The sequence below is a fragment of the Heterodontus francisci genome, chromosome 13 (assembly GCF_036365525.1).
Source record: "Heterodontus francisci isolate sHetFra1 chromosome 13, sHetFra1.hap1, whole genome shotgun sequence".
NCBI lineage: Eukaryota > Metazoa > Chordata > Chondrichthyes > Heterodontiformes > Heterodontidae > Heterodontus > Heterodontus francisci.
In genome coordinates, this window is record NC_090383.1 from 8,979,384 (window position 1) to 8,986,971 (window position 7,588).

General features: G+C 51.1%; 1 protein-coding gene across 1 annotated transcript in view; it reads right to left on the reverse strand.

The window, feature by feature from the left end:
* slx4ip (SLX4 interacting protein) overlaps positions 1 to 2,519 on the reverse strand; it is a 117,372-nt gene extending 114,853 nt beyond the window's left edge. Inside the window, 1 exon segment of the mRNA XM_068044329.1 lies at positions 2,485 to 2,519. The gene's annotated coding sequence lies outside the window, so the exon portion shown is untranslated.
* Positions 2,520 to 7,588: the final 5,069 nt, after the last annotated feature.

Sequence of the window (7,588 nt, forward strand, 5' to 3'; positions counted from 1 at the left end):
TCACCCCCATCCCCCCTCACCACCACCACCCCCCCCATCCCCCCTCCTACACCACCACCCCTCACCGAACCCCCCCATCCCCCCTCACCACCCCCCCCCATCCCCCCTCACCACCACCACCCCCTCACCACCCCCCCCATCCCCCCTCACCACCACCCCGCCACCCCTCACCACCCCCCCTCACCACCCCCCCCCATCCCCCCTCACCACCACCCCCCCCCATCCCCCCTCACCACCCCCCCCATCCCCCCTCACCACCACCCCCCCCATCCCCCCCTCACCCCCCCCCATCCCCCCTCACCCCCCCCCATCCCCCCCTCACCACCACTACAACCCCCCCATCCCCCCCTCACCACCACCACCCCCCCCATCCCCCCTCACCACCACCACCCCCCCCTCACCACCACCACCCCCCCTCACCACCCACCACCCCCCCCCTCACCACCACCACCCCCCCTCACCACCACCACCCCCCCATCCCCCCTCACCACCACCACCCCCCCATCCCCCCTCACCACCACCACCCCCCCATCCCCCCTCACCACCACCACCCCCCCATCCCCCCTCACCACCCCACCACCCCCCCCATCTCCCCTCACCACCACCACCCCCCCTCACCACCACCCCCCCCCATCCCCCTCACCACCACCCCCCCCATCTCCCCTCACCACACCCCCCCATCCCCCCTCACACCCCCACCACCCCCATCCCCCCTCACCACCACCACCACCCCATCCCCCCACCACCACCACCCCCCCCCTCCCCCCACCAACACCCCCCCCCCCTCACCACACCACCCCCCCCCCTCACCACCACCACCCCCCCCCACACCACCACCACCCCCCATCCCCCCTCACCGCCCCCCATCCCCCCCTCACCGCCCCCCCCCCATCCCCCCTCACCACCACCACACCCCGCCCATCCCCCCTCACCACCACCACCCCCCCCATCCCCCCTCACCACCACCACCCCCCCCATCCCCCTCACCACCACCACCCCCCCATCCCCCTCACCACCACCACCACCCCCATCCCCCTCACCACCACCACCACCCCCATCCCCCCTCACCACCACCACCCCCATCCCCCCTCACCACCACCACCCTCACCACCACCCCCATCCCCCCTTACCACCACCCCCCATCCCCCCTTACCTACCCCCCCATCCCCCCTCACCACCCCTACCACCACCCCCCATCCCCCCTCACCACCCCCTCACCACCACCACATCCCCCCTCATCCCCCCCTCACCACCACCACATCCCCCCTCATCCCCCCCTCACCACCACCACATCCCCCCTCACCACCACCCCCCCCATCCCCCCCTCACCACCACCCCCCCATCCCCCCTCACCACCACCACCCCCCCATCCCCCCATCCCCCCTCACCACCACCACCCCCCATCCCCCCTTACCACCCCCCATCCCCCCTCACCACCCCTACCACCACCCCCCATCCCCCCTCACCACCCCTACCACCACCCCCATCCCCCCTCACCACCCCCTCACCACCACCACATCCCCCCTCATCCCCCCCTCACCACCACCACATCCCCCCTCATCCCCCCCTCACCACCACCACATCCCCCCTCACCACCACCCCCCCCCCATCCCCCTCACCACCACCCCCCCATCCCCCCTCACCACCACCACCCCCCCATCCCCCTCACCACCACCACCACCCCCCCATCCCCCCTCACCACCACCACCCCCCCATCCACCCTCACCACCACCACCCCCCCCATCTCCCCTCACCACCACCACCCCCCCCATCTCCCCTCACCACCACCAACCCCACCTCACCACCACCCCCCCCATCTCCCTCACCACCACCCCCATCCCCCCTCACCACCACCACCCCCCCCCTCACCACCACCACCCCCCCATCCCCCCTCACCACCCCCCCCATCCCCCTCACCGCCCCCCGCCATCCCCCCTCACCAGCCACCACCACCCCCCCCCATCCCCCCTCACCACCACCACCACCCCCCCCCCATCCCCCCTCACCACACCACCCCCATCCCCCCTCACCGCCCCCCCCCATCCCCCCTCACCGCCCCCCCCCATCCCCCCTCACCACCCCCCCCCATCCCCCCTCACCACCACCACCCCCCCCATCCCCCCTCACCACCACCACCCCCCATCCCCCCTCACCACCACCCCCCATCCCCCCTCACCACCCCCTACCACCTACCACATCCCCCCTCATCCCCCCCCACATCCCCCTCACCACCACCCCCCCATCCCCCCTCACCACCACCCACCCCCCATCCCCCCTCACCACCACCCACCCCCCATCCCCCCTCACCACCACCCACCCCCCATCCCCCCTCACCCCCCATCCCCCCTCACACCACCACAACCCACCACCCCTCATCACCACCCCCATCCCCCCTCATCACCCTCACCACCACCAACACCACCACCCCCCCCGTCCCCCCCTCACCACCATCACCACCCCCAGCTCGCGCACGCGTGCACTAACCGTTTGGAACTCACTGCCCGTTCAAACCGGGCTCGTGCAGCGCATGCGCCAACGGCTCTGCCTCAGTGAGCAACCGCCAACCCCTGCCCCCCCCCCCCCCCGCATATTATAAGAGTTTCCCATTTTCTTAAAAATACAAATAAAACTGTCAAAACTAACATATCGCACCTGATCATAGAATAATAATACATGTATATAGGTGGCCACATTAATGCCTGATTTCTAAATGGAAGCCCGCCAATAAATAACAGCACGGTCGATGCGTTATTTATATATGTGTGTGTATATATATATTTGCAGACGGTTAACAAAAATTCGATTTTTTTTCTCTCTCTCTTTATCCGGAGTGAACTCGCCGACCGGGTGGCTAGAGAAGACCCAGGGCCTAAGCACCATGGCGGAGCGGCTCAAGGTGAGTGAGTGAGTGAGGGAGGATGAGGAGGTGGGTGAGGGGGAGAAAGGGTGAGTCAGGGGGTTTCATGGCATCACCATCCCCTGAATACACTCACCATCCGAAAGAAGGGCCCTGTAGACTAATATCAGTCTGATTTGAAGGGAATGGTTGATTAGTGTGCTTTCGCAAGGTGAAGGAAGCACTAGCAGGAAGTACTCCCTCATCTCTATTATATATTTATAAATAAAATAAAATTTTTCATTTATATAACGCTTTTCACCTCAGGACGACCCAAAGCCACTTTGCACCCAATAAAGTTGTAGGAAATGCCAATTGTGCACAGCAAGATCCCACAAACAACAATGTGATGATGACCTAGACCCATCAATTTTTTTTTCGTGATGTTATTTGAGGATAAATATTGGTTCGGGAAAGCACGATACCTTTCCCCTCTTGTTCCCCTTGGATACAATGTGCGGTGGGATCTTTCACGTTTAGCTGGAGAGAGGGTAGCCGGGACCTTGGTTTTAACCTCTCATCAGAAAGATGGCATTTCCCGCTGACAGTGCAGGACTTCCTCTGTACTGCACTGGAGTGTCAGCCTAGATTTTTGTGCTCAAGGCTCTGGAGTGAGACTTGAACTTACAAGCCGAGATGCTAGACTGCTGCCCACTGAGGCATGGTTGACACTCAATTGTATGTATGTGTGTGTATATTTTATATAATTGTGTGTGTATGAAAATGTTGAAACACAGCTGAAGACTTCACCATGCCCATCCCCATGCTGCCTTCACTATCTGAGCATCAAGCTGTAGATTAAGCTTTATTTGACAGCTTGGGCAAGATTGAAGCCACTCAGTTTGGTTGCTACTGGATTGTTTACACCTCAGGTAGCTGATTCTTCCCTTACTATATTGAAGGCCCCTATTCAACCTTGCTCTTCTGTGAACTGAGCCACAAGCCCAATGTTCGTATGTCATTGACACAAGACTGCTTATTTGCACACCCTACGGCACCAACTGTTGTTAAAATCCTCATTCATGTCACCTCAAAGATTTGATCTGTCCAATTCCCCTACTTGTCAGTCTCCCCAATTACATTCTTCACAGGCTCCAACTTTCCCTTGGGGTCTGTAGCCCATGCCCCAACACACCAAACTGTGTGCACCCTATCTACTCTCGACCTCCCATACCATATTGATTTTAAAATCTTCATTCTCAAATGCCTACATGGCTTTGCTTCACTTTATCTCTAATCTTCAGCCCTATGTCCTCGTATTCATTCCTCAGTTCTTTTGACCTTATTTGAACAGTGTGCTGTTAATATTTTCACTGAATAAATGTTATTTTATTTATAGGTGATTGTTTAAATTAGACATGAGTCTCAAAACTGCTTGGAAGAATTACAGAGTTTTAATTGTAATGGGAACAAGCCTTGCAATGATTCATTGGGGATGGTATAATATGAAGTCCAGTGAAACTTTTAAGAACAGAAACAAAGACCATATTCCAGAACCCGGAATTGTGACACACATCATCCAAAAGGAAGGCCAACCAAAGGGAAAGTAGTAACTGAATTTGTTAGGTAATGCACACTCTCTTTATTAGTTATGTAAAAATAATGATGTTTCATATTTTGGAGAATAAGTAATCACCACAAAAAATTATGAATGAAATGTGTGCAAAAGTACACAAAACTAGGTTATAAATAATTTGCAAGAGCCCATCTATTCTATGGCAATACTAGCAAGAAATAGTTTGTTTTTAATATGCAAGCATCCCTTTTAGTTTCGATTATGCATGTCAGTGGGCAGGCAGATACCCTATTTGTCTTTGAATTGATGCTAGGAGGATGTGTCTTCTGTTTTCAATACCATTTTTTGTTTGTAAATGATCTCCTCTCTTCTGCCTATCCATGGCATCTTTGCTACACAGAAGATGGGCAGAAAGGTGGCCTATTTCTAGACCACAGTCAATGCAGTATGTTATTGTCCATCGGAATGTGATGCCACTTCCCTTCAGTTTACACTCACTTCTCCAGGAAGAAGCCACAGAATTTGCTTAATGCTTTCTCATTTGCGACTTAGATTGGACACTGAGTGGTGTGCAGTTTGAACCTGCCTATGCCTATGCTAGGTGCCTTCTTGCTAATAGACAAGCTGAGATCAGAAACCACTTCTTTAGGAACATGACTGTGAACCTGTATTTTGCTGCTTCAAAGTGCAGTTGTGTTCATTGTTCAGTTTGCAAGCTAAACTTATAAAATTCAAAAATATTACAGCCTTTTCGATTCATTTAATCAGTCTCATTGCAACTACTTCATTCTTGTTTATGTTTATGTTTAGAGATACAGCACTGAAACAGGCCCTTTGGCCCTCCGAGTCTGTGCCACCCATTTATACTAATCCTACACTAATCCCATATTCCTACCACATCCCCACCTGTCCCTATATTTCCCTACCACCTACCTATACTAGGGGCAATTTATAATGGCCAATTTACCTACCAACCTGCAAGTCTTTTGGCTTGTGGGAGGAAACCGGAGCACCCGGAGGAAACCCACGCAGACACAGGGAGAACTTGCAAACTCCACACAGGCAGTACCCAGAATTGAACCCGGGTCGCTGGAACTGTGAGGCTGCAGTGCTAACCACTGCGCCACTATACCGCCTAGTTTTATAGACTATCACAGAATAAGATTGAGTTCAGCTGTCTGTTGATGCTTCTTCTGTCATTTAAACTTGTTCAGATGATGGAATGTTTCATAGAATTGGATTATTTTACACTTGGGCTTGTTCCTCATAGGTTATTGTAGATGGCAGTTGTAAAGGATATCTGTGGCCAAGTCTGTTGTATCTTACCAGATGATAAAAGTGTGGTTGGGCAACTGAAGAAAAAGGGAGATGGGTGTAAAAAATACACATTCATTGCAGTTTTCATCAAGTTCCATTAAGGCTGAACATGCCTTAAACGTGCAAACTTCAAAAGGTTTCCACTACAGTTGCAAATTTAGAGAAGCAAAAGTAGAATTGTTGGCATCTTGTCATTGAAGGTAATGCAATAGATGTACATATGAACTTTCTAAAGGCATTTGATAAATTTGCCTAATTATAGATCTATTCAGAAAATAGAAATACATACTATTAAAGGGATGGTGGTAACTTGGATACAAAATTGGCTAAGGGATAGGAGGCAGAGAATAGCGGTGAACGGATGTTTTTCTGATTGAAGATATGTATGTAGTGGGGTCCCCTGGACCATTGCTCTTGTTATATAAATGACCTAGACTTGGATGCAATTTCAAAGTTTGCAGACGATACAGAACTTGACAACGCAGTGAATAATGAGCATGATAATAGAGTTCAGGAGGACATAAAGAAATTGGTGAATTGTGCACACATGGTAGGTGCAATTTAATGTGGGTAAGTATGAAGTGATGAACTTTGGGAACAACAACATGAAGAGGCAGTATAATTTAAATGGTATTATTTTGAGGAGGGTGCAGGAACAGAGGAACCTGGGGCTGCATATGCACAAATCTTTGAAGGTGACGAGGCAAGTTGAGAAGGTGGCTAAGAAAGGCTTTGAGAAACTTAGCTTTACAAATAGGGACAGTGAATGCAAAAACAGGGAATTTATGCTAAACCTTTACAAATCCCTGGTTAGGCCTCAGCAGGAGTATTGTGAGCAGTTCTGGGCACCACACTTTAGGAAGGATGTCGAGGCCCTGGAGAGGGTACAGAAGAGGTTTACCAGGATGATACCAAAGATAAAGGAGTTTGAGAGATTTCAGAAGCTGAGATTGTTCTTCTTGGAGCATAAAAGGTTAAGGGGAAACCTAATAGAGTATTATAATTAAGAGGGGTTTTGATAAAAGCAAATAGGGAGAAACTGTTTCCTTTGACAAGTGGCTTGGTAACTGGAGCTCATAGATCTAAAATAATTAGCAAAAGAACAAGATGGGAAATTTCTTCAGAGGGTTGTTAAGGTCTGGAACGCACTACTTGAAAGAGTAGCGGAATCAGATTTCATAGCAACTTTTAAAAGCCAATTGGACTTATACATGAAGCGGACTAATTTGCAGGTGTGTGGGTGTATCTAGGCTGAGGTGTGGAACTAAATTGGACAGCTTTTTCAAAGAGCAGGAGCGGTGACATACTGCATGACCTCCAATATGATGTAAGGTTCTATATTCTATGATTGAAAACTTCATTTTGTTAAAAAAACAACCTGACAATACACATTTTCTAATTACAGGTAACAATAAATTGGACTGCAGATATTTTATTGTGACATCCTGATAGAAGAATGAGGAATAAAAGGTGGTTTCACCAAAACTGGCTTCTGGTGGCTGGACTGTCCTTACTTGGCATCCATACTGTTACGTATTTGATGCAGAAGTTTGTAAAAAAATCAACAAGTTTAGAACTGAAGCAGAAGAAAGTTGATAAATAATACAGAAATGTCAAGCAAGATAAATCTCCTACAATACGTCCAAATTTTGCTCCTCTAGTTGAGTTAACATTGAAATATACTACTATGGGAATTCCAAATAATTTTCATAATTTCTATAATATGACTGGTATGTACAGCAAGCATAAAACTCAGACATGAAATGCTGTGTGTTAGATTTCAATTTCCTTTAGCAAATAATAAAGCAACTGTTCTTCGACACACGTTTTCTGTTTTTAAAAACTTCCACTGTACCTGA